The sequence below is a fragment of the Macrotis lagotis genome, chromosome 5 (assembly GCF_037893015.1).
Source record: "Macrotis lagotis isolate mMagLag1 chromosome 5, bilby.v1.9.chrom.fasta, whole genome shotgun sequence".
Lineage (NCBI taxonomy): Eukaryota > Metazoa > Chordata > Mammalia > Peramelemorphia > Peramelidae > Macrotis > Macrotis lagotis.
The window spans coordinates 172,065,955-172,087,234 of NC_133662.1; the positions used below are offsets into that span (position 1 = coordinate 172,065,955).

The 21,280-nt window shown below is 35.7% G+C and overlaps 1 long non-coding RNA gene across 2 annotated transcripts in view; it reads right to left on the reverse strand.

Moving 5' to 3' along the window:
- LOC141489968 (uncharacterized) overlaps nucleotides 1-21,280 on the reverse strand; it is a 209,365-nt gene that overhangs the window by 93,799 nt on the left and 94,286 nt on the right. Inside the window, exon 4 of one of the 2 annotated variants that reach the window (XR_012469034.1) lies at nucleotides 3,697-4,287. The exons of the other annotated variant lie outside the window; for it this stretch is intronic. This is a non-coding gene — a long non-coding RNA (uncharacterized LOC141489968). Of the gene's footprint in view, nucleotides 1-3,696; nucleotides 4,288-21,280 lie in introns of those variants that run through there. 2 annotated transcript variants of the gene reach the window in all.

Sequence of the window (21,280 nt, forward strand, 5' to 3'; positions counted from 1 at the left end):
CACCTAACATCTTTTATGCCTTAATAGATGATAATTTCTTAGTTAATGGTATGAGTTATTATAGTCAAAAGTTAATCTATTCATGTCCAACTCTTTGATAATAAACTGGTAGACTAATCCTCTAGAAACAGCTATACAAGTATTATGGACTTTATTTGCAAAAGAGGTTAGTTGAGGCACATTCCTTTAAACTCTCCTTTGCTAGTCCAGAGTCCAATTTTCAATAGTGTCTTTAAAAAAGAAAAAGAAAAACCTGGACTTCTGGTTTTCATTAATATAGAAAACTAACTCCAGGTGGAATTATCTTTCTATCAGTGCAGATCATCTCCAAGTCAGCCACGTATAGTCTCAGTTATGTGAAACACTGAGTAGTTAATAGAACTGGTCCAGGGTCATCTGACCAGGATATATCAGAGGTAGATCTTGAGGTAGATCTTTTTGACTCTTAGGTCCAGATCTTTATCCATTATGATACATAACTCACATTCACTTAATATTATACATCATTACCAAAATATCATTTATATTTTAGAATACATTTCTATATAAAAGTTAATAAAAATCTTTATTCTCCCAAATAATGGATAGGTACCTCACCAGCCATGTTTCAGGGATTTTTTATGTACTTCTAATTTGTTATCAGTGACAAGCAACTGGTCAGGCAAACTGCAAAAATCATGGAAGCATCATAAATCTTTGAAACCCATGATAAAACTTTTAAGCCAGCTCCCACATCTGCAGTGAGTAGGAGAATTCAAGGAAGGATGTGCTGTTGCTGTGGCAACATCAACATCACCCCTCTGGCAGCTGCAAGAGCAAGGTGTGGACATAATCTGCTTCGATGGTTTTTACCATTTTCTATATAAGGAGAGATTTGAGAATATGATTCCAAGTCATTTTCACTTGTTCTTGGAGAAGTTCTCTCAGAGGATTCCCCACCACTGTCAGCCTTTTCCTTTCTCTCACTCAAAAGAAAATGACATGATTTTCTTGCTTTACTTCTGAAGGTTTAAGGCTTGACCTCATTTACATGGATGAAGGAAAATGTTTCCAGTGAGTGAGGTATGTCTACAATGTGTGTAACTTAATCAGCTCTGAAAAGGAATTGTTAACCACCCAATCAAGGGATTAGAAGTATTTGTGGTATTCATGATAAGAAATCTAAATGATACTTTGGAATGCCCTAGAAGGCATTATTTTATTCCTCCATTAATGTACTCTTTCTTGCTACCTGTTAAAATTTTCATTTCTTTGAATGGAACAGTTTCTTTCCTTAAGCAATGCCAATTTCTATTCAGACTCCAACTAATATTTTGACATTTGCACTCAATCATCTTCAAAGAGGAAGTACAGGGGGCTCTTGTCTGCAGTGGGCCCATATATGCTTTGAGAAGAGGTCTTCATTAATGTCTATACAATCAGGGTTTAACTCCATATTTTCCTTTGGCCCTTTCTTCTAATAACTTTTGCATTGACTTTAGTTTAAAACTGCACTAAGATTTTTAGGACAAAATGTATACACACACAAAAACACAGATACACACACACAGACATACACATATATATTATATATAATGCATCTACATTTGTGTATATAATACTTGCCTATATATACATATTATGTCTATGATATATTATACATGTATAGCATATATTATATGTATGATATATACAATATATTATACATGCAAAAGTATTTGTATAAAATCATAAACACATATGGAGTCAAAAGTGATTTAATAAGTCAAAAACATTTATTAAGTGCCTACTATTTTTCTGGTGCTTTGCTAAGATGCTCGAGAGATATAAGTAAGACAGGTTTTCATGAAGCTTACATTCTGCAAAGGAGATACAATACATTCACAAATAAATAAATAAATATAGGATACACGCAAAATAAAAATAGTAAGGTATAATTGTCACACAGAAAATTTAACAATAGGCTTTTTATTTAGTTAGCTAGAGTAGGCTTCTATACCCCTTAGTGCAGGACAGTGGAGAGGACCAAATGACTTTGGATGAACTCTTTCTAGGAGAGAAAGGAGACTGACCCTCACCACTGCAGGTATTGGGGTGGGGAGAAGGTAGATTCTAGGACATGGCTACCACAGCAATAGGAGTTGGAGGGTATATTTAATAGAATTTTATAAGGTGATGGTAGAAAGCCATGAGACATGGGAAAAGTGGTCAACTCATGGAAGAAGAATTTGTCTGTCCAGGTGGTGGTACTCTTTGTTAGTTGGCCTGTGGGTCAAAATCTGAGTCCATGCCTCCTGAATTTTTGGTCTATCTTTTCTCATGATAGACCTCCCATAGAACTTGTACTAAAACATCAAACTTCCTTTCAAAGTCTAAGGCAATTAAACATTTGCCCAGCCTTACTCTAACTTCCCCTGATTTGAAGAATGTAAAGGGTTATGATATGCATTGTTAGAAGTACCCAAACCAATGGACTCATGCATCCATCAAAGTAGCAAAGTGTCTCAGTATGGAAGCAAGGTTATCATTCAACCAAAAATGATCAATCATTTTAACTTATTCATTTTCAAAGCAAAATCACTTTGGTCCTGTGCTGAAAACCTGTTTTATTTGCCAACTGTCTGCCTAGCAAGCAAGTTCAACATTAGAAGATTGTTATTTTCAAAAGACCTGGGGATTTTGACTCCTAGGAACATTTGGAGTTTTACTATCTTCTTCTCTTACTTTATGCTCATGGTTTTTGAGAGAGAAATAGAGAAAGAGAGAAACTAAGACAGGTAGACAGACAGACAGAGACACAAAGACATATAATGATATAAATGTTAGCCATTATTTTTAAAGACAAAAAATAAAGACAAAGACACAGAGACAGTCAGACAGTAAGAAAAATAGAGATAAAAATGGAAAAAGAAAGAGACAGAAAATGACAGAGATAGCAAGAGAAAGTGACCCCAAAAGAGAGAGACAAAAAAAGAGACAGAGAGAAACCTTGATGAAGGCAAGTGTGAGTACTTCTTCCATGATATTAATGGCAAGCAGGCAGAGTCTGCCTTGACCCAATAAAACATCCCCATGTAAGAAATTCCAGATTTAAAAGGCCTTTTTAGGCTTTTATAGTCAGACCATAAAACAAACCAGATTTATGACATAAATAAAAACAACTCCTCACAGTGGTTGGTCACAAAAGCCCCCTTTCTATCCTGCTCACCACACTCTTTGAGGCCAAACTCTTTGTCTCAAAGCAAAGTGTGTCAAGCCACCGCCAACTGGGAACAATAGCAATAGCTTGTTTCTTCCCCTTTATATCAGGGTCATCTTAATTGGTCCCAGGCTGATTTTGAGAGAAAAAAGGCTGGGATTCCCAATATACTTTCCCACCTGGAGAACTTACCTCCATAATATGTAGCTGAGAAAATACTTTGGAGGAGGGGAAAAGGTCTTTTCTTTACTCCAGGGAAGAGTTTTCATTTAAAATGCTCACCTGCTGCAAAAGGTACATTTTGTAGTGAGAGGTTCTCCCGCAAATCAAAGAACAGAAGCTGCTAAAGGCTGCCCCTCCACTTCCCTTGTGCACATTTTTGGTTGGCTAATTGAATTTCCCTTTCATATTCCCCATCCTAATTTTAGGCTAGCAGACAGCAGTGCCTCTGCCAATGCTGCACAGTTTGTGGATGGGCTGCCAGGCCCACTGCAGTCAACTCTGTCTTGAACTCTCTGTGCGCTAGTTCAGAGAGCACCGTTCTACCATCATCCCACCATGGCACTTCCAAATGGCTGCTTATAATTGGGTTCAGAGGAGTTCAAAGGCGTGCTCCAGCATCCTTGTATCAAAGCCCACTGAGCAACAAGAGGAAGCATGAGTAGCAATGTAAGCCCAGTGTGAGGAAAGTTATTAGTGGAACACATTCAAATAAGTCACATTAGATTCCTGGGTACACAACTGGTTTTTTTGGTTAAGCTTTCAAGAGTTCAGGTGTGGTCCCCTGGAGATGGATCCTATAATCACTGCAAAAATATCTCATTTGTACTAATGCACTTTGCCTATTTCATAGCTGATACTTATGAGACTCATTTACATTTTTTTTAAATGTCAAGGCTTTCTCCAGAGATTGTTCATTCATTATATTTATTTTCTTGGACATGATTTAACAAACCTTCCCTGAAGAGTTTGTAGCTATTAACTTTGCTGAACAGTAGCTCAAGTGAGAGTTTAAGGCAAATGGTCTAAAAGGAAGTAATGGGCCGCAGCACCTCAAGGGTATTCATCCGCCCCCAAAACTCATTTCAATAGCTCTTCCTCTGCAGGACCTGAAAAAAAAAAGTAGAAGGAAAAAGCTGCCTATTATTCATGGCATTTTCCAACCATGCTAACTCTCAGACTTCTGCCATTTTTGAATTGGGGCATATCATAACTATATGGTTAGCAAGAGCAGTGAACGTCTTTTTGTCTTTGTTTAAAGCACATAGTATGAGGTGTTTAATAATTGCTTGTGGTTGAATTGAGATGGTTTCTGAGACTCACTGAAGAACTGAAAGAAGCAGTAAAGTGATCAAATAATGGACAATTAATAAATGATAGCCCACTGGCATATAGTTACAATCTCCTATTAATCACCATTATCATATTGATTCTGCTTTAGGATCAGTCTAGAGTTCCCAACTTCTAGAGTATTCTAGACTTAAAGGAGTCTCTCCAACACCCCGTTAATTTCCCAATTCTAGAATCACAGGATCTTAGAATGAAAAGAGAATTTAGATGATATATTATCCAGATTTTATATCACTGATAACACTAAATATATTTTCATCATCTGCTTGAGCACCTCCATTGAAGGAGAACAGTTTTCTTCACTCTTAAAGAAACTACACTTAGGGTCGACTAGGTGGCACAGTGGATAGAACATTGGCCTTGGAGTCAGGAGTATCTGGGTTCAAATCCGGGCTCAGACACTTAATAATTATCTAGCTATGTGGCCTTGGGCAAGCTGCTTAACCCCATTTGCCTTGCAAAAAAAAAAAAGAAAGAAAGAAACTACATTAGAATTAGGGCACCAGGTTGAAAGAGACCTCAGAAGTTAGCTCATCTCTACTGCCCCTAAAGAGTCATTCCTTCTTCATAATTTCAGTTCAATAAACATTTATCAAATACCCCTTATGTACAAGGAATTATGCTACATAATTATGACTGGATCATAGAATATAAGATCCTTGTCTTTAAGAATCTTATATTCTACTTAGAGGAAAAATCACCTTCAGTCTTCCTCTAAAAACGTTCAATTGAGGGAGAACTTACTACCTCCTGAGATAGCACTTCAGGACCATTCAGAATTTTAGAATTTTTTTCCTGGTTTTGAGCCAAAACCTGCCTTTATGAAACATCTGCCCAGTTTCCAGTTCTAGTTCAAAATATCAGATATTTTGGAAACATGGCAGCAATTCAAATATTTGAAAACATCAATTGCATCCCTCTTAAATCTTCTATTTTTTAAACTTAACATGCCAGTTCCTTCAATTTATGCACTAAGGACATGGCCTCCTATGACTTACACAACTCCAATTACTCCTCTCTGGAAGAAGATCTTTCTTAGCAATTTTCCTCCTTAAATATGAGGCTCAAAACTGAACAAAATACTCAAAAGTGATATTACCATGCCAGTCTTCATCATACTGAATGCTTTGCTTCTATTAATACAATGTGGGATTACACTAGGCTTGGGGGAGAGGTGGGGAGTTTGCCAGTAAAGCCCTGAGATCTTGGGGAGTATCCAAGACATTTGTAGACACTCAAACAAGAAATAATCAAGTTGACTGTGGTTTATGGAAAAGAAGGGAAGGTGGAAAGGAGAAGGTAGAAAGAAGAGTAGAACTTTCAGTACTGGGGTATGGGGAGAGTAATTATTTTTGCGTTAGGTTAAAAACTGAACAAAAAAACTAATTCTGTGGATTGTGACTGTTGTCATTATTCAAAATTTGATATTCACATTTTATCTCAAGATGCAATAAAGTGGAGTTATTGCTGAGAGTGTGTTTCTCTATTTGTTAGTTTTTGTTGAAAGTAATCAAATAAGAGGTGGAAACATCTGTTGGGTTTCGAATCTTGCCTTTCTCTTGATTACATAACAAGCTCTATTGCTTGTATCTACTTAGCAAGCCCTGGGTTTGGTGGAAGTATTCAAATGGTAGAAAAGGGAGAAGGGCAAATTTAGTTTCTTTCCCTATAATTTTCATATTAGTTTTTTTTAAAAGTTCTATCTTCTCATCTTCATCTCACCCTAGTTTTGCTGTAATTTTGCTGTTGTTGTTGTTTAAGAACTAGCCAAAAATACCAAGACAAAAATATTTATGTTCTTCCCCTTTTCTGATGGCTAAATAAATTCTCCCCACTTTGGGAGTGAATGAAACCTCAAGATAAAAATCACTTCCTGGCGATTTCCAAATGATGCTACCTCTTTATTCCCCACCCCAACCCCGGCACTGGCACTACCAAAAAAGCTTTATTCTCGTCCTGCCTAGAACCAGGACGCCATACATTTCTGAGTCATTTACAATTTCCTTTCCCCTTTAGCAACTCTTGATATATCAACTTTCCCCACTGGAATATAAACTTCTTTATGGCAAGGACTGTCTTTTCTTTTCTTTTTTATTTTTATCCAAATGCATATTTCCAAATTACAAAATTTCCTTCCACCCTCCTTTCCCATCCCCCTTCCCTCAGTGGGGAATAGTTAAGTTAGCATTTTTACATACATATTTTGATAAACATGTTTCCAAATTAATAATTTTGGGCATGAGGAATTAGGATTAAGGGAAAGAGATACACAAAAGATAGTTTTAAGTGTTCATCAGATTTGGAAGGGTTGTTATTGGTTTTGTGTGTGTGTGTGTGTGTGTGTGTGTTTTATTTTTTTTTCTTCCTCTGGATGAAGATAATATAGTCCATAGCCTGTCAATACAGTTGTCCTAGCTCTCTGGACTGCCTAGAGGAGCTGCTTCCATCAAGGTTGTTCATCTTATAATGTTGTTGTTGATGTGTACATTGTTCTCCTTGTTCTACTCCCTTCATTCAGCATCAGATCTCATAGTCATTCCAGGGAATCCAACCATCTATGGTTTCTTATAGAACAATAGAATTCCTTAGTATTCATGTACCATAACTTGTTTAGCCATTCCTCAATTGATGGGCATCTCCTCAATTTCCAATTCTTTACCACTACAAAAAAGAGCCACTATGAATATTTTGGAACATGTAGGACTTTGTCCATTTTTTTATAATTTCTTCTGGATATAGACCTAGAATTGGAGTTGCTGGGTCAAAGGATATGAACAGTTTTATTGTTCTTTGGGTATAGTTCCATATTGCTCCCCAGAAAGGTTGAATCCATTCACAGCTCCACCAGCGATGCATCAATAGGACTGTCTTTTCTTGTTTGTATTTTACCCCAAGCATCTAATGGTATTAACTGGTACATAGTAAACCTTCTAAAAAATTCTTTTTCATTCATTATTTGAATCATGGAAATTATCACAAAATTCATGTATATCAGATAACTGATCAGACACTTGGTTTATAAGGAGAAAGAGTTCATTTGGCAAGCCTAAGGAGAAAATTATGGAAATTATGGAAATTTAAAAATCTTTTGTGATTTATTATTTCTATTGCCTTTTGCCAGAGCAAACTTTAAGCAAATATATTCCCAAGTCAAATGCAATTAGAGTCAGAATTTCTCCTTTAAGTTCCAAGTATATATAGAATAGACACTACTTCCTCTGTTACTCTGGACCAAAGAAGGTTTTTCACAAGACACCAACTCACCCCAAACTAGATGCATTTCTCAATGAATCATAGAGAATCTCGAACTGTAATCACTGAAAATGGCTTTGTTTGGGATTTTCTGGGGAAGAAAAAAGGCTGTTTCCCTTGAGACTGAACAAAAGTAATGGATTACATTACTCAATAATGCCTGAATTACATTGAATATTAGTATAATAAAACTCTAGAGCACCATCAAAATAAAATGAAATACAAGTAAACTGAAGGCAAAATTGGAGGTGCTTTTGTAAACCAAACAGTAGTTAGGCAGAGCTACAATATAAATCAAGGGAAAGTCAAGTGAACAAACATTTATTAACCCCCCTACTATTGCCAGATACTGTTAAGGGGACCAGGGGTATAAAGAATCACCAATACAATCCTTAACATCATAGAGCTCACACTGTAACAAAGGCACTTATAGAATGTTTCTCATGCCAGGTTGGTTGGTTGTTTTGCTGTTCTTCATTCTCAAAGAGGAGCAAAATGATATCATCATGTTAGAGTCAAGTTATAGTGTATTCGACTGTGACTGATGAGACCAATACAAGTTTGAAATACTAGGCACAATAGTAAATGTGAATATTTGGGGTAGATTCTCTAAATTTGTGCATCTCATGTTTCTTTTGAGTTACTTCAGTTCTGCTTTGCATCTTCTCTGACGGGGGCACTCCTTGCTGCCAGTCCTGTGTCAGGTCTCCTATATCACATAATCAACTCCAAGTTCCTCAGAGAGACCTTGGAAGTATCCTTGGATCAGTTCTTCTGACAACCATATGAGTATTTGCCTTATGTGAGTTCTCTGTAAAATAGTCTTTTAAGCAAGCATGTATTTGGTATTCAAACAATGTGGTCATACCATCAGAGTTCTGCAAAACTGAGAAGGCCAGAGACTCTCAAAGATGCTAAATATTCTCATTTATAGCTAGACACTGCAATATACGTAACCAAGGGAGTCTCAAGTACATACCCACAAAATGAAAAGAATCACTGTCTTCAAAGTATTTATATTTTACTAGGAGAGGTCAGTTAAGTGGTGAGTGAACAGAGCATTGCTTTGGAGTCAGAAAAACCTGAGTTCAAATACGACCTTGGACACTTAACATTTACTAATAATATGACCTTGGGCAAGTCTGCCTTAACTCTGCCTTACATTCAGGGCCATCTCCAGTCGTCCTGATTCATTTCTGGCCATTGGGCCCAGATGACTCTGGAGGAGAAAGTGAAGCTGGTTCCTTAACACAACCCCCCTCAACTGAAATCCAATTCACTTGTTTGATATGGCATCACTGTCCTGATGTAATGATCTTATTCAAGAGCAAAGGACAAATAGCAACAACAATTCTGGGAAGCATTGAAATTCCTGGAGGGTAGGGAATATTTCCCCTGTGTTTATTTGTCTCCTCTTTTACTATAATATCTTTCTTAAAAGTAAAAAAGTCAGGACAATTCTGGGACTGGTGCTGAAAATTTGCAATCTATAAAAAAAAATAAAATCATATATACACATGTGACTATTGTATATAGAATTAAATAAAACAGTCAGATGAGTTATTTCTTAAAATGTGACTTTTCAGGGCAGCTAGGTGGCATAGTGGATAAAACACTGGCCCTGGAGTCAGGAGTACCTGGGTTCAAATCTGGTCTCAGACACTTAATAATTACCTAGCTGTGTGGCCTTGGGCAAGCCACTTAACCCTGTTTGCCTTGCAAAAACCTAAAAGATAAAAATAAAAAAATTTTAAAAATGTGACTTTTCAAATCATCATGTTCAAGATAGACCTGGGCCTAGAAAATATTGCTGTGTTTTAGATCATGTTTTAAAGACTTATTTTCACCATTGGTATAGATTCTAATTTCTGGCAAGGTTCCAATACAGTATTAACTCAAATATTTATTGTTTCATAATGGGTTTTCCATAAAAATATTGAAGTAATTCAAATACTATTATCCCCTTAAAATTAAAAAAAAAATGAGAAAACTAAAGTCCAAAAAATTCAATCTCTTAGCTTACCCAAATTTACACCATTAGTAAGGAGGAATCAGGATGAAACCCAGGTTTTTTTGCTGACTCCTAAAACTTTGTTTCATACAGATCTAACAAGGAAAGAAGCATGAAAAATCAAACTTGTCCATTGTCAAAGAAGAAATGAGCAAAACTGGATAAATAAGTTCTATTTTAAAATATAGATCAATATAACACCTGGTTTCAGATTTGTACAGAAACTAGTAATAAAAAATATTATTAGCCAACATTGCATTTAAGTCCCTTTGACTTTGTGTGACAGTTTGTACTTGAAACATTGTTTTTTTTAAACAATCACAAATAAATAAATATAGTTCAAGGAGCTAGAGTTTACAAAGTGTCCCAAAGAATTAGTCTTTAGTGTAAGTATGGGAGATGACACATGGTTAAAAAATGTAGGTATGAGAATATAGAAAAACACAGTTTATTCCTGATATATTATAAAATGTTTATTATCTGCCTTGACCAGCTTGCATGTGAGCTGGAAAAGTCATCAGGTAATAGATTATAAAATCCATTGTTTAAAATGATACTGAAAATAACTTTCATGTTACCATCTCTTCTGCCCAAATCTTTTCTCCTCCAGATTAGCTATCTTCAATTCCTCCATCTGTTCCTTATATGACAAGAACTTAATACCCTTCAACAATCTGGTCGCTCCCCTCTGGACACCCTCCAGTTTATCATTACCCTTACTCAAATATGCTATTCAGTGAGGAATATAGTATTCCAGATATAATCTGACCAAGGCAGAATTCATCAAAACTATCACATTCTAAATCCTGAAAATAACTTCACTCTCAATTAAGCTTAAGTTCCATTAAGCTTTATTGACTCTCATATCTAAATATTGATTCATATTGATCTTATAGTCCACTCAAAGTCCAGACCCTAGATCTTTTTTCAGATTAGTTGAATTCTAGCCAAACCTCTTCTTTCTTATACTTGTGAAATAGATTTTTTTGAACCATCATGTAAGATGCTACATTTATTCCTATTTGAATTTGTCTTACAAGCTCTGGATATAAAATGGGGATGATAATAACACCTATCTCGCTGGGTTATTAGGAGGATAAAATGAAATCATATTTGTAAAGGTTAGCTCCATGGGGACCCTGGCTATTTCTTTGCTGGATAAGGAATTCCTTTTCACATCTCCAGGATACATCCACTACAACTGAAGGTAATTCATTCCTTTGTCCATTCTCATTAGTGAAAACTGACAAGTATTAGGACCAAAGAAAGCTTTTTTAAGGTAGTCATTACTTCTGCTCCTTCGACCTGACATAGTTAGGTCAGTTGTTACTACCACCTTCCGTTTTCAAAAACTGGCTCAAGCTAACAATTGCAATAAGAAAAGAAATAAGTATAATTCCCTAAGATCCTGGTCTTGTCCCTTTTCTCCTTCCTCTCTCTTTTGGGGAACTTCTCCAATACCATAGCTTCAATTACTTCCTCTATACTATTAGCTTCCAAATCTCTATCTTTCCTCCCAAATTCTTCCCATAATTATGTCCATCTGCTAGGTAGCTCCAGTCTGATTGCCCAGTCCACAATTTCATGTACCGAACTGAATGTACTATATAACCCCTAAAAACTTCCTTTCTTTTCTTCTTTTTGTCAATGGTATCACCATCTTCTTGATCACCCAAGTGAATAACTTTGGAGTTATCTTTGACTCTTCCTTCCCTTTAAGTCTACAATCTAATAAGTTTCAAATGTTAGTTTTTCAATACTACCTCCACAATATCCCTCACATTAATACCTCCCTTTCACCTTCCACTGCCTCAACTTCTGCCCAGTCCTTCATGGGTTTTTTTTTTTATCTAGACTATTATAATAGTCTTCTAACCAGGCTTTCTGATTCTAATCCGTCCTTTAGACTAATGCTTGAGTAATCTTTCTAATTCATGACTCTGATTATGATATTCCTCTACTCAAAAACCTACTCAGTGACTCCCTATTGCCTACTGGATGGAGAATGACATCTTCATACCTTTCTAGCTTTGTCACAGTATTACATCCTTTAATGGAGTTTACAATCCAGCCAAAGTATGCCATCTGTTAATTTCCCAGGTTTTTCCTCCTCTTTCTCATCCATGCTTTTGCCCACACTAACCCCCCCTTGTCTACATTTGATGCATTTTCACTACTTTTCATGTAGTACCTCTGTTAAGATCAAACTTAGATGCTAGCATTTCACAGAGGCCTTCCCTGACTGTGCTCCTACATCCTTTTACCCAAAAGTCAAATGGAATCATAACAAATTTGAAGCTAGGATGACTCTAAGAGACCATTCAGTTCAATCTCCTCATTTTACAGATGAGAAAACTGAGGTCCAAAGATACTAATTGGCATTTCCAATGTCACACAGATAGTAATGAAGCTTTTTTTTAGTTTCTGCTTTCTTGCATATTCCTAAATTAAATTAAATTTGAATTAATTCAATTCAACTCAGTTCATCAGGTCAGCTGCCTCTAGAGAGAATGCCCTTTCCACCATGCCATGACTCATGTGCTATACTACTCTGCTTAAACTTATGATTTTTAAACTTATCTCATTCTTCCTTGTACCAAAATAATTTGTGAGCATTTCCCCAATTAAATTGCATATTCCTGGAGTCCAAGGTCGATATCATAAATTTATATGTGTCCTCACTGTTTAGCACAGTGCCTTGCATACACAGGAGGCTCTTGACAAATGCTTACTAAATAAATAAGGTGATGCCACAAATTATAAATTCAATGAGGGCACTGACTGTATCCTGTCTATCTTTGTGTGTCCTTCCCCCTGTGCCAAACACAGTGTTCTGCACATAGTAATAATGATTATTACTGATAATAATGATGCTGATAATATGCAGTGCTTTAACCTTTGCAAACTGTTTTAAATACACTATTTTGTGGGATCCTCATAATTACCCTTTAAGGTAGGAACTTCTAATATTATTATTATTCCTATTTTACAGACAAGGAAAGAATCTCCAAGGGTTTAAGTGATCTATTCTTGTTTAATTTCAGAAGTATGATCTGAACTTAGATCTCTCTGTTTACCTTTCTATAGAAGGCCCTTTATAAAGATGTGCTGAATTGAATTGTATTAAACTGAACCAACTTGAATTAAATAGGATGTAAGAATATATGAGTTAGATAAAGCAGACTAAGAATTCTGAGAAAGATCATTAAGCTTAGGAAGCGATTAATGGTTATACACATCTGTGCAAATGTGAATACACAAACATGCATATAACTAAATTCTACACAGTGGAAAATTATGCCATTTATGCTAAAGCACTGTCATCAGATAATCCATCTTCCCATTTAGTTTTCATTCATGTTAGGATCCTTTGAGAGGTAGCTTAATCTGTCTCTTTGCCATCAGGGAAAATCCCAGCCAAGCTCCCATTCCTCAAGCAACCTCTCATCTTTTGGAACCCATTCCAAAGTGATCTTTCACTTTCCCTCAGTGACCCCTCCCACTTTCCAGTAGTCCTCACTGTCAGGATCATTTTCTTATATCTAGCCTAAATGTCATGAAGCAGTTTAATCAAATAAGCAACAGGTATTTATTGAGTTCCTCCTATGCCAAACATTGTTTTAAATGCATTTCCTCTAGTTTCACTGTCCAGCATAGAAATGAGAAGCAGTTGGTCATTTACTTTATAATAGCATTTGATATGCTTGAAGAGCACCTTAAATTACTCTTCAGATTCTTCTTTGCTTTCCTGGGATTTTTGCTTTCCTGGAATTACAAATGGGATTTTTGTTGTGAATTTGTATTGTTTCCATTGGCTATTCTAGTGCGTAGCATGAAACAATTTCATCCTGATATTAGCTACAGGACCACTGGTTATAGTGGGTCAAAGATACAGGGTGTGGATATGGAAGCAGAAGTCATAAGAAAGACTGGTAATTCAGAGCAATCAACTTCAGGGATCTATACAAGAATGTACCTATCTTGGGAAAGTACTCAGAAGCTTAGAGTTAAAGTAGACCCATGGCTATAGGACCAAGAGCTAGAACACATGCAGAAACCAAATTCAGAACAAAATATTGGATTGAAACCAGGTGGAAGGATAAAGATGTCAATAGGCCAGTCAAGATTAATAGACCAGGAAGGCAAGCAACTAGACCCTGAGAGATCCACATGTTCCAAAAATGTAGGGCAAGACAAGAAAGATATTTTTGATATGAATATTTGACAATTAAACATATCCAAATATCCTACATGAAACTTTCCCCCAATCCTCATTGATCAATGTTCCTTTCCATGTCACTTACCTATGAACATATTCTAACTTCCCTCCACCCCCACCCCAAATTAGAGTCCTTTAGGGTAGATATTGTCTTTAAAGCCTATGAACCTAGTATTATCTTCATACATAAAAGATATTTAGTAAATGCTCATTGAATTGAATAAATTAAATTGGAAGTTTGTTGTTTTATTGTTTAATATTTATTAGTCAGAAAAGTGCTAATATACTTCAGACTGGAACCAATCCCTAACATGGTCATTCTAAGATTTATATGTCAAAAGAGGTAAACAGGGATTCCTGAGGTGGTTCAGTGAAAGGAACACTGATTTTGTAGTCAGAAGATATAGACAGATTCTCAACTTTACCTACTTACTATCTGTGTGATCTTGGACAAATGACTGAACATCTTTAGGTCTCAGTTTCATCATATATAAAATGAGGAAGTTTCACTATATGATATCTAAGAATCCTTCCAGAGTACAATCTACAATCCTATAACTCAGGAAACTTCAAGGTGAAGATGAACCTGGAATCTTCCCTCATTATCTAAGCATATAGATTTGATATAACTTGGTAAACCATGTCTTAGATTATAACACAAAATGTTAGCCTCCTGTACCAAAAGAGAGAAAGATTAAAGGAAGAAGAAACCTCAGCCTTCATAACTGGATTTCTTTTCTGAGAATGCCAAACTCCCGGCTGAACATCAATCTACTTGAAAACTTTGACCTCCTAAGTAGAAATGGACAGAAAAAGAGCAGTGGTAAGGAGAGTAGAACTGAATGTCAAATAGACTTAGGCTTAAAAACCATAAAATATTTTCACAGGGACATTTCAAATGGAGTAATACACATTCTATAACCAACCACTGTTGCTTCAGTCAGTTAATAAAAATTTTTTAAAAGAACTTTCCACTTAGAGGTATTGGGGGTACAAAAAAAGAAACAGTCCCTATCCACAAAATTAAATTCATCAAGTCTGTTCTATATTTGTTATGCTGTCTTTCTCCCAACTTCCTTCTCATCCTCTGCCCAAAGGAATTCTACCCCTGGGATCTTGGTGGACTTTTATTGGTGGACTCTGATGGGTGGACTTTCTCCTTATTTTACCAACTTCCAGCCTCATTTCCTCCATCATCATTTCCCAAGCATCTCTAAGACAGATTCTTCCACTGTCTTTTCTTTAACTCTTGCTGTTTGATAAATGTCACCTCCTATTAAAATATAGCATCCTTGAGGACAAATACTGAAGTTGTAAAAGTTTAAAACCACACCAAGATTTTTGGGACCCTATCCTTGCATACCTAATGGAATCATAATAAGTAGTTTAAGAAATGCTTTTTCATTCATTAACCCACTCACTAATTCATATTCTAATAAGAGAGCTAATAGTTATACCAGGTACCTATACATGCTCACGAAAATGTTTTCTAACCATTAGGATCTCAGATTATCTTTTGTCTTTAATTTTAGCCTTTAAAACTGACTTGAATCAGGTGATCTCAGCCAATCTAAAGTGGAACTACCATATTATGAGAAAGTATACTGTAGAAGAGGTTAAGCCTCGGGATCAAGAAACAGTGGTTCAAATCTCACTTTACAGTCTTCTAATCAACTAAATAACCAGAGATAAGTCATTTAACTCGAGTCTTAGTTTTCTTTTTTGCAAAATAGTGATAATAATTTTTGTACTACTTATCTCACAAAAATATTTTGAAGAAAGAATTTAAGTCAGGATGTTATGATGTGTTGATGATGATGATGATGATGATGGAGCATCCATCTCCTCCAAGTATTCTGCTTATTAGAGAATTCATGATTCTTATGAATTATGATTTCTCTATAAAAGTGTCTTTATTAAAAATGAAATATTTATAATTTAGTTACATAAACTTTTATAAATATAATTTGCAATGCCTTTAAAGAAATACATTTACCTGTATTTCATTTTTACTTTTAAAAACTTCAGTACATTTAAAAACATTCAGTACTTTGATCCTCTCACTAAGGCCTGGGTAGAAACGCCACCTTTCAAATCATGCTAAATGTCTTTAAGAATCAAATATCCATCAAAGAAAATGCAGAATTCTCAGGTTCAGCCCTAACACCTTGTATCTTCAAAATAACTTTCAGGCAAATATACCTTGCATTTGGCTTACAACATGAACACATAATTTAGTAGGTTTGATTGTCTTCATGATACTTTTAATTATCTCTCTAGATAATTAAAGAGTCCCAAACTGTCCCTTTGTGGAAGCAAGAAGCTAATACTCTCCTCCAAGTTTGTGGGTGTGTATTTTTTTATGGAAATGTAGATGAGAGAAATCATAGTCATCTTGAAGTTGCATATGAAAAGAATAATTCCTTTCCAATCAGAAGACTTTCTTTTCTCAAAGAAGAGACCCCCTTCCTATCATATCAGATATCTTATTATTAAGATAAAATGTATTTCTTCATTAGCATATTCAGGTATCCAATTTATGCCAAATGTTTTTTAATTCTTGGAGGGATTACATCTTTTATCAAAATGTGTTTAAAAGAATATGACCATCTTGTCAACAGAACTCTCTATGAAAGAAGTCTCTCTAAACCAACTTTGCTTCACTCAATAAGTGAAAAATAATTATATGAACATTGTTCTCATTTATACATTAATTGTTATATAATTATAATTTTGACACGATGTTTCTGACATGTAAATACCTTAATAAAACTTATATAAGAAAATTATGCATATAATCCTATAGGTTTAGAATATATTACCTAATATATTTATATTCTATGACAGTTGTAATATATATGACATTTGACATTAACATGACAGTAGGCATAAAGGACAAATGATTGAAATTTATTTCGAATCAGAAAGCTGGAAAGCACATTTGAGATTTTATATATATATATTATATATTATATATATATATAATATATATATATATATATATATATATATTATGAATTCCTTTATTTTTACAGATGAAAAAACTAAGGACCACAGAGTCTGAGTATCTGTCCCAATATACCCTAGCTGGGAGGTTTAGAATCAATGCTAGAATTCAAGTCCCATGAGTCCTACTTCTATGAACTTTCTATTTTACCACAATTGTCTCTCAGTATTCAGTATCTAAAGTAGGAGCATGCTTTGATGTCTAACTTGTTTTATATACTTTCATGGATCTGTGCTCTCATTCAATCAATCATTCATTCTCTAAGAATTTAAGTGCCTGCTGAAGTAAGACACTGTGCTAGTCTGAGCATACAAATATAATAAGCAAGTCAGCAATCAGGAAACTTATATTCTATAGGAGAAACATAATTCCTACATATATAAGTCCAGATCACTACAAGATTTGTCATTGAATCCTGGTTCCACTATCTCTATGATGCAAACCCTAGGTCTGGTGCATTTGCCAGAATGATCTTGCAAGCATGAGAAAGCCTAGGTCCCTGCAGCTCAAACCCAAAATTTGGAACTTGCAACTTAGCTTGTACACTATAGGAAGCAAGCTAAATTCTGAAGCTAACTGCCTTCCTATCTCCAGAGATGAAAATATGGTCTGAAATGGAAAATAATCTGTGAATGCCTGTGTTCTCTGTCTTTGATTCTCATTCTCTCTCTCTCTCTCTCTCTCTCTCTCTCTCTCTCTCTCTCTCTCTCTCTCTCTCTCTCTATCCATATATATATATATATATATATATATATATATATATATATATATACATATACAAAGAAAATTCAAAAATAGTGTCACAAAGAATCAAATATAATTGAAAATATCTGAACAAAATTTCTTTTCTAATCTTTGTTGCTTTCTGAAATTCCTTCTATTTTCTTCTGTCTATACTTTTAAAGTTTCATTGATAAATTTTAATTTCTTTAGTTGACTATTGATACTTACCAACTCTAGCACCCCCATCTCACCCACCCCAAAGCATTTCATGTTATCAGATAAATGCAGTCAAATAAAACACATAAAAATATTGAAAGTTTTTTTTTATTTTTTTAACACAGATGAAACAGTATCCAATAGAAACTGATCTTCATAAACAGCTAAAAACAGTACTTTAAAAAACTTCAGGATCATATTTGAATTATTTGACAATTATGAATATGATTAAAATTTACAATTTACAGAGCAGTTGTTTTCCAAGAGTCCTAAAAATCAGTCAATTGATAAACATGTATTAAATATCTTCTATTTGCCAGTCAATTGTGCTAAGTACTGGAAACATAATGAAAAGCAAAAGACAGTCCCTGACTTTAAGGAGCTCAAAATTTAATGGTGGCAGAGGATAGGAGTAGAGGAGGAAAAGATCATTCTTAGAAATTATAATTTAGTTCATAATAAATTGAGACAATGCAGTATAATGCTATGAACTTGGAGTCAGGAAGACGTGGGTTTGAATCCCATCTCAAACATGCAATACTGATGTGACTGTGGGCACACTGATGAGCTTTTATGAACCCCAGCTTCCTCCTCTACAAAATGAGGCTGACAAAAGGTGTAATGTCCACTTCACAGAGTTCTTGCAAGCACCAAATGAGGTAATATAAAAAAATCATTTGCATCCCTTAGATCCCTATATCTGTATGAATTATAAGTATTCTGTTTGCCCTAATAGGCTGCACATTAGGTTTTCATCTCTTTACTTTCATGTTATCTCCTTTTCTATCTGAATTCTGATTCTTCTTTCTTCCTTCCTCCTCTCACCATACCCTTATGATATTTAGGATTAGGTGAGACTGGAGAACAGGGATGAGCACTTGGAAATCAGAGGTGTTCAATGAATTAGAGAGAGGAAGTACTGTATTCAAATCCTTCCCCTAAAATTGACTGAACTTGGACAAATCATTTTATTTCTGAGCCTCAGTTTCTTCACTTATCAAGTGAAGGCTTTGACCTGGATTGCCTCCTTCCTAATATCCTTGCAACTCTTAATTGAACAATCATATACTCAGAACAATTTCAATTCTTAATCTATTATCTAGTTAGGACAGATTTTATCTTTTGAAGTGGTTTGTGAAGAAGCATTGGGGTTCCCTCTCCCTAATTATTATGTCTTCTAAATCGTCTGGTCAGCTGATTCTTTCCTTTTCTAATGAACACAGCCAGGAGAGCTCAGTGCCCCTGGCCTAGAATCTATGGTTCTCCTATTCTGACAGCTACAATCAATTTAGAAGTACCAGGGTCAAAAGCTGACTGTGAATATGAAAAATAACAAGGCTGAAATAAGCTCATACTTTATTAGTTTCTCTACAGGATGTTCTTTCCCCCCAAGTTAGAGCAACTAAAAAAGCTTCAGGCTCCTATGAAGTATTCTTGTTCTTTACTCCCCCCCCCCCACCCCCTAGAATAAATACAGCATACTGTTCCCAGAGTCTTTGGCTTGGCTAAAATATGATGATATTCTTAGTCTGGGGGAAAAAAAACCCAAACACTCAAGGCTTTTTATAGCTCTGGCGTTGAGAAGCATTTGCTACAGTAGCGGCCCTGGATAGCAAAGGAGCCAAATAATGCTAATGGGGCAAACAGAATGTAATTGCTTATGTGTGCTGGTTATATCCTGAAACAAATTGTTTCTTAATGCTGAGGTCAGACAGGGTTTAATTAGGAGAAATACAATTGGTGTAAAATTTTGCAGCAGGCTGCTTGCTTGGTGTCATGCCAAGTCAACATCTAGTCTCTCCAAATGGAAATTTTCATTAGAGGCCATTGGCAGACCTAGTTAGGCTGAGTTTCAAGTTCTCCAAGTCTCCTGGTAACATAAACCTGAAACTCAGCATATCTGTTGCCTAATAAAAGGTTGTCCCCCTTGCATTCTCAAACACATGCACATGTGCACGATCACTTTCTCTTTCTTTCTTTCTTGTCCCTAGATGCCCCTGTTAGCAAAACCACATGAAGGAGCACACACACAATGTGAGATCCTGCAGAATGCAAGGTGTTACAGCTTCTCCCTTGTATCCCTCCCTTGCATTTTCCCTCTCATCACTTACATATTATATTGCTGGGCTTTGCAAAAAAAAAAAAAAAAAAAAAAAACACTTTCAGTTAGTCAGTCAGCTAGACTCGACTAAGCGTTAAATACTTTCCAGACACTGGAGATACAAAAAAAGGCAAAAAACAGATCCAGGGACTTAAGAAGTTCTCATTGGAGAGATACAAGAATAACAAGTTACATATAGAGTATACACAGACTGGATAGAATTAACATCAGAGGGATGATCATGATGTTGATGTTTGTTTTTCAATCTCAAAGACCATGACATCAGGGTGGTGATGCCATCATAAGCATGTGAATTGGATTTGAATTGGGGGGGGGGGGGGGTCTGTGCTAAATCACCAGCCTCATTTTCTCATCCAGAGCCATCTGGGTTTAGTGGCCAGATATGAATCATACATCTGGAGATGGCCCTGGATGGGGGCAATCAGGATTAAGTGACTTATCCTAGGTCACATAGCTAGTACATGTCTGAGGTTGTATTTGAACTCAGTTCTTCCTGATTTCACAGTTGGCACTCTTCCCTCTGAGCTTTGTGGAAAAGTTGAAAAGATCTCTGATAGAAGATGGCACATAAGCTGAGTTTTGAAGTAATCCTGAGTTTCCAGAGATGGAAATAAGGAAAAAGAACATTCCTGGGATGGGGACAGCCTGGACAAAATCATGGAAATAGGAGTTGGGGTCTTACCTGTAGGAAACAGCCAATAAATTAGTGAGTGTAACTGGCTTAAAGACTGTGTAGAATATGCAGTAAAGTATAAGAAAGACAACCAAGTGGCACAGTAAATAGAAGACTAGACCTGTAGTCAGTGAGACCTGAGTTCAAATCCAGAATTGGGTAAGTCGCTTAATTCTGTTTGCCTCAGTTTCCTCACTGTAAAAATATGCTGGAGAAGGAAATGGCAAAACACTCTAGTACCTTTGCCAAGAAAACTCCAAATGGGGTCACAAAGAAGCAGACATGATCTAAATGACTCAACTATAAGAAAAATACAAACACATTTGTACATATGTATGCATATATATATGTGTATGTGTGTGTGTATATATATTTATAAAATATATATAGCTATATACAGGCATATATATCCATATACATTTAGACACACACACATCCAGCATTATGCATTGATAGATATGTGATCCGGGACAAGTCACACAACCCCTGTTTGCCTAAAAAAAAGGCCCTTCTAGATTATTGTCTTTTG